This window comes from Prunus mume, linkage group LG8 (genome assembly GCF_029339155.1).
Source record: "Prunus mume cultivar Tortuosa linkage group LG8, ASM2933915v1, whole genome shotgun sequence".
Classification (NCBI taxonomy): domain Eukaryota; kingdom Viridiplantae; phylum Streptophyta; class Magnoliopsida; order Rosales; family Rosaceae; genus Prunus; species Prunus mume.
Window position 1 is genome coordinate 20,532,989 of NC_142705.1, and position 6,298 is coordinate 20,539,286.

Here is a 6,298-nt window from a genome sequence, read left to right on the forward strand (position 1 = left end):
ATCTTGCACATTCCTCAATAACAGAAAAAGCAGCAGGTGCTTCAGAGGCCAATCCACGCGACAAAGGGAAAGAGCGAGAAATATTTCCCGAGACAGACAAGCAATCTCAAACCACAGAAGTTGGAAGCGAGAATCCTCAAAGAAACCTTCTATCCATTCTACCTCACTTCTCAGAAAATCTACTTAAAACTCCTGGCCGGAGGAAAAAGCCAATCCTATTCCGGGGAGAAGGGCAAGGAGACTCGGTGAGAATATGAAGAGGCGGCTGGATTATGAACCATCTGATGGCCCGAGAATGCGCTCCTCGAGAAGAACTAGGAGAATGGGCGGAGGGTATGATGGAGAGCAGATGGATTATGGCGGAGGTGGATCACGGCGAGGCCTTGGAGCGGGGTGGAGGACTTGTTACGTGCGACCTAGGCATCAATATATTCGTGAGAAAAGTTACGGGCGGTAGAGAAGACGAAGAGCACTGCAGGCGGAGGCGTATTTTCCCAAGAAATTTGAATGCGAGGTTGGCGAGGCGGAAGAAATGCGAGCGACAAGCGAGGCAGGTCCCGAGACGAGGAAGACAACCCACAAGTTGGCTCACAGTTGACTTTGCTTCTCCAAACCAACCAAAGAAATGGCAAACCACCTCGGACCCTTGTTTATAACGACCAACTTTGGGTGTTCCTATTCCCAAAACTATGGTAGATGGAGTGCGACCATCAACCTTCACCTCCTGGAATGCTTTGGGCAAAATGGCGAGCAGGATTTAATTCAACCCGCTGACCGTACCAATTTGCGGAGGCATCACCAAAACAGGATCCTAGATGTGGATGTCTTAGTAAAAGCAAGAAGTGAAGGTTGCATTCTTTGTAGTAGATACTACCTCTACCACTTACAATGCATTGGCGGAGCTGGATTCACGAGTCTATGTGTTCCTTCCACTCTTCATCAGCGATTAGCTTTATGGAATGAAGAAGGCTACATGGAATAATAGAGGCGATCCGGCCATTTCTACTATCTGCCATGTGTTGTGAGGCAAGGTATTATCATAGTGACCTTGGTCCTTTCACCTTCTTTGGAGTCAGCAATGCTTACGCCCGTGGTGTCGGCCCGAGAGGCTCATTGAAGAAGGTCAACCAATTCCTTGGAGATTGGAGCAGACCTTTTGTTCTAAATTTCCATAGCACTAATGTCTAGTCCCAATCAACAAAAAAAAGAAAAGGATCAGTGCAACAATCCGGTCCATTACAAAAGGATTGTTGATATCACCGGGAGAAAGAAAGTTTTTCTTGTGAATCCGACCATCAATATGGCGGGGAATTCACTCATGAAAGCTTGGAGGCCAGGAGGGAGAGAGGAACTACGAGGAGGAAGTGCTAGATTTTGCACCAAGCCTTTGGATGACTCTCTGCCAAGGTAGAAGATCCTTTGCAAGAATAAACTTAGGAGCAGGAGGATCAAGGCCTACCTTTATGTAGCACTATTGAAAGAGCCACTTAGAGATGAACTCGTTGCACTTCTACAAGAGTTCAAAAGCATTTTGCTTGGCATTATCATGAGATGCGAGATTAGGCTAGAATTGGTAGAACCATTTGCCAATCAAAGAGGATACCTTCGAGGTCAAGCAGGCGAGAAGAAGGATGTCCATGGACCTGAACTAAAGTCAAAGAAGAAATAGAAAGGCTGCTAAAGCTGGGGATTCATCCAGGCTTGCCATCTCTATTACGATTGGCTAGCTAATATTGTACCGAGTTCTAAAAGGAAAAGCGGGGCGGTCAGGCTCTGCGTGGATTACGAGCCTGAATGAAGCCTCTCCCAGGATGAGTACCCATGCCAATGGCGGACATGCTAGTAGATGGGCTGCCCACCTGACGGATGCTATCTTTTATGGATGGCAACCACAGTTACTGTCAGATCATGATGGCGGAAGAGAAGATATCCACAAGAGCTGACCTTCATGTGTCCGGGGCATATAGGTGCTTTTGAATACCTTGTACCTTTTGGCTTGAAATCTGGGGCTACCTATCAAGGGCAATGAATTCTGTTTCCACGATATGATTGGATTTCCTGAAGTTTATATTGATGATGTTGTGATTAAATCCCACGAGGAGGAGAAACCACATGACAAATCTAAGAAGAGCATTCCTAAGAATGATGCAACATAAGAAAATGAACCCAAAGTGCGTTTTAGGTTCAAGCGAAATTCCTAGTTCTTGGTCCACCAAGAGGCGTAGAGATCGACAAAAACAAAGCAAGATCCATCATAGAAGCTTTGCACCTAGAACAAAAGGAATTACTGCAAAGTCTCTTAGGAAAAATTAATTTTTAAGGAGATTTATATCCAATTCTGGAGGAAAGATCCAGCCTTTCTCTTCTTTGTTAAGATTAAAACAAGAACAAACCTTTAAGTGGGAAGAACAGCACCAACAAGCTTTTGAGGAAATCAAGCATTACCTCTCAAATCCACCAGTTGTCCCCCACCAAGGAAGCCGAGTCCCTCCAAGCTCTATATATCTGCATCAGAAGTATCCATTGGAAGTTTATTGGTTCAGGATAACAAGGAAGGAAAGGAACAGGCGGTTTATTACCTAAGCAGAACTCTAACAGGAGTGGAAAGAAAATATTCTGCAATTGAAAGACTTTGCCTAGCCTTGTACTTCACTGCTGTAAAGCTCAGACATTACATGCTGCCATACACCATCTATATCATTGCCAAAACAGATCTGATCAAATACATGCTAACAAGACCAATGCTAAGAGGCAGAATTGGAAAATGGACCTTGGCCTTGGTTTGCCTTGGATATGTTCCTCAGAAAGCCGTCAAAGGACAAGCTATGGCAGACTTCCTAGCAGATCATCCCGGAGAGGAGATTGAAAATATGGACTCTTTAGACATAGCAAATGCAGATCTATTAACCAGAGCTCACACCTGCCTCAACAATCCTATCTACTCAGTTCATCTTGCACCTTGGAAGTTATACTTTGATGGATCAAGCGTATAACCAGGGCGGGTATTGTCTTGGAAGAACCACTTGGAATCAGACACTGCTACTCTTTCCAATTGGATTTCCAATGCACCAACAACAGGGCAGAATATGAGGCCTTAATCATTGGCTTAGAAATACTGGTAGAACTAGGAATCCAATCTGTGGAAATTCTAGGAGATTCCATCTTGGTTTTAAAACAAATTCTTTGAGAATCTGGTGCCTAAGCCCTTCTTTGGCATGTCTACTTGGTAGCAGCTATTAGAATCTTCTGTGAAATTCGAAGCCACTTGGGAACATATCCCAAGGGAAGAAAATTTACTGCCAATGAATTGGCCCGGTATATGGCGTACAAATGCGAACCCATTTTTACAAAAATCATCGGGATAGGAAAGAAAAGCCTACCATCTGTTCTGGCCAGGGGGATGGAGATAGATGTCAACTCTGACACAATCACTGAAGATGATTGGAGAAATCCTATCATGACCTATCTACGATATCCAACTTTGCCCTCCGAGAAGAGAGTCAGAATCATGGCTTTAAACTACCTTATGTGGAATGAAGATTTGGTCCGAAAGAGCAAGGATGAGGTGCTTTTAAGGTGCCTCGGAAAGAAAGAATACATGAAAGTTATGGGGGAAACCCATGAAGGAATCTGTGGAGCGCATCAAGGTGGGAGAAAAATGTGCTGGTTAATTAGGATATAGCTATCGGCCAGCCATGATGAAAGATTGCATTAACTATTCAAGGGTGTGAATCTTGTCAAAGACACGGCCCAGTCCAGCAGGCTCCATCAGTTCCCATGAATCCGATTGGAAAACCTGGCCCTTTAGAGGATGGGCAATGGATCTCATTGGTAAGATCTATCCAGCCAGCAGCCAGCAGCACTGCTTTATCATTGTTGCCACAGACTATTTCACTAAGTGGGTGGAAGCCAAGGCTGTTAAATCTACTACATCTCAAGAGATCATCATTTTCATAGAAGAGCAGATTATCCAAAGATTTGGCATCCCAGAATCAATCACAACTGATAGAGGATCCTCCTTCATATCCGGAGAAATGCTGGACATGGCAGAGGCATTCAAAATCAGACTGCTCCAATCCACTCCTTATTATGCCCAAGCCAATGGACAGGCGGAATCAAGCAACAAAGTGATCATCAACATTATCAGGAAAATGCTTGAGAAGAATCCGAAACAATGGCATGAGAAGCTGTCAGAAACTCTGTGGGCATATAGAACTTCAAAAAGAGAAGCGACTGGCATGACTCCCTATCGCGTTAACCTACGGTCATGATGCAATTCGCCTATGGAATAGCTGCTCCCTGAGTGCTCACCAACATGGTAGGTAGGAGAAAACTACTCCCAGCCATGCGGCTCAGGCTGGAGGATTGGATGCGCGGAGTGACACGTAACAAACTCCTGGCGGGAGAAAGCAGGTGTATCAAGGCCTACAATGAAGTCGAAACAAGAGTTTTGAAGAAGGAGATGAAATGCAGGCGTTCGCCTCCCGGAACCCATGTGGCTGGTTATGGAAAATGGTCGCCTACATGGGAAGGCCCTTTCATAATCAATCAGATCCTCGGAATGGGGGCATACGGGTTGCGAGGATAGGGATGGAAAATTCCTCTGCCAATCAATGGCAATGGTTAAAAAGTTTTATCCAACCATGTGGGATTCGCAGGCTGTACAAACAGACCCTGGGATAGACACAAGATTACACTAAAAATCTTTTGATTCCTTTCAAAATTACCCTTGTTTTAGATTTGTTTTGAGTTTGTCCCTTTGTTGTACTTCTATTACATTTTAGATTAGAAATTTACCACGCGCCAATTTAATGGCCATGTCATTTAAGTCTGACTGTTCCAAAATGATTGGACTTAAGGGGCATTGTTTGGGCCAAATTCAGCCTGACCAGTGAAAAGATGGAAGCCAAAAAACGGAAGAGTCGGCCCAAGGCTCGCCAGGCAAACAAGGCTGATTTGGGCCTCACTGAGCCCAATATAATAGGAAGAGGAGCCGAAATAGGAACAATCCCGTGACATCTCTGGATGAAAGTCAACAATAGCAAGCTGTCATAGAAGAAGTGATTGAAGGTTCATGACATCAAGTTGATTCGAAAAAAGCGAAGATCAAATCCCTCTTATATATGTATATTGAGAGATTTTTCTTACGCCTTTTGGAGAAAGTAATTCTCCCAATGAGATAAGCAAGTTACAATCTCGAGAGGATAAGCGAGAAGCGGTACATCGAAAAGGAATCAAACTAACCATCACAGGTAAAATATCACAAGGGGCAGTAGCAATTGGGAAAGAGATTAGGTTCCTTTTCAAGAAAATCAGGGAAGTGATTGCCTATCAAGAGAGCCTATCTGCCCAAAGCTGAAGAAAAGAAGAGAAAAGGGGAGATATCTTTGCCGCCCAATAAATAAACACAATCACCCCTACTCGAGGAGAAAGCAGTTTACTATAAATACAAGAAGAATGAAGACAGTTGAGACACACACAAAAACAAACAATAATCAATCCAACACTCAAGTCATCAATCAAACAAACAACTCAAAATCAACGAGCTCACTTGAATTCCAAGTGAAAACCGGCTTTAGATTAGAATTCCCAAGGTTGGACTTAGAAAATAAGTCATTCAAAGCGAGATTTCTCTGCGTTACAATTTAGTTTAGCAAAACCAAGGCAGTGAAACTTAGCTTTTCCCAAACATGAAAACCTCAACAAATTTTACGATGCAGTCTGTACTGAAGTCCTCGAAACGTATACTTCTGGTGGCCAAGCGATTACGCTTTCTGGAAGCTTCAGCTTAAAAGTTTATTGAAGCTGAAATCAACCTTTGGTATCGATTTATAGTTGAAGCTTAGATCCAAAGGTTGTCAACGGTCGATCCGGCCCAAAGCGTCTCGTCCGGCCCAGAACATTTCATCCATTGGAGGCAGAACCTTCCATCTCGATGTAAATGGAGTTCCAACAGATTCTTCATCTCTAGTACGAGTATTTATTGTTATAGTTTTGTAAAAGGCGCTCGCTTAAAAATGCTTTAAATTCCATCAACCATTCTTGTTTAACAACCTCTTTATACCGAGATAAATTGTTAAAGTCCTCACCAATCTGAGGCAAGAAAAGAACTTACTTGGGAGATATTCCTCACCCAAATTCACAATCGTTTGTTTGCAGAAATCAAGAATTTGGAAGTTATCCATTCCAAACTAAGTCATAGAGTTTTATTACTAGCAGGGCACGCTAAGACACCAAAGAAAGTCGACTTGTTGACCAGTCTATGGTTCTCAAGGCAGTGGGGAACTTTGCCCTTCCA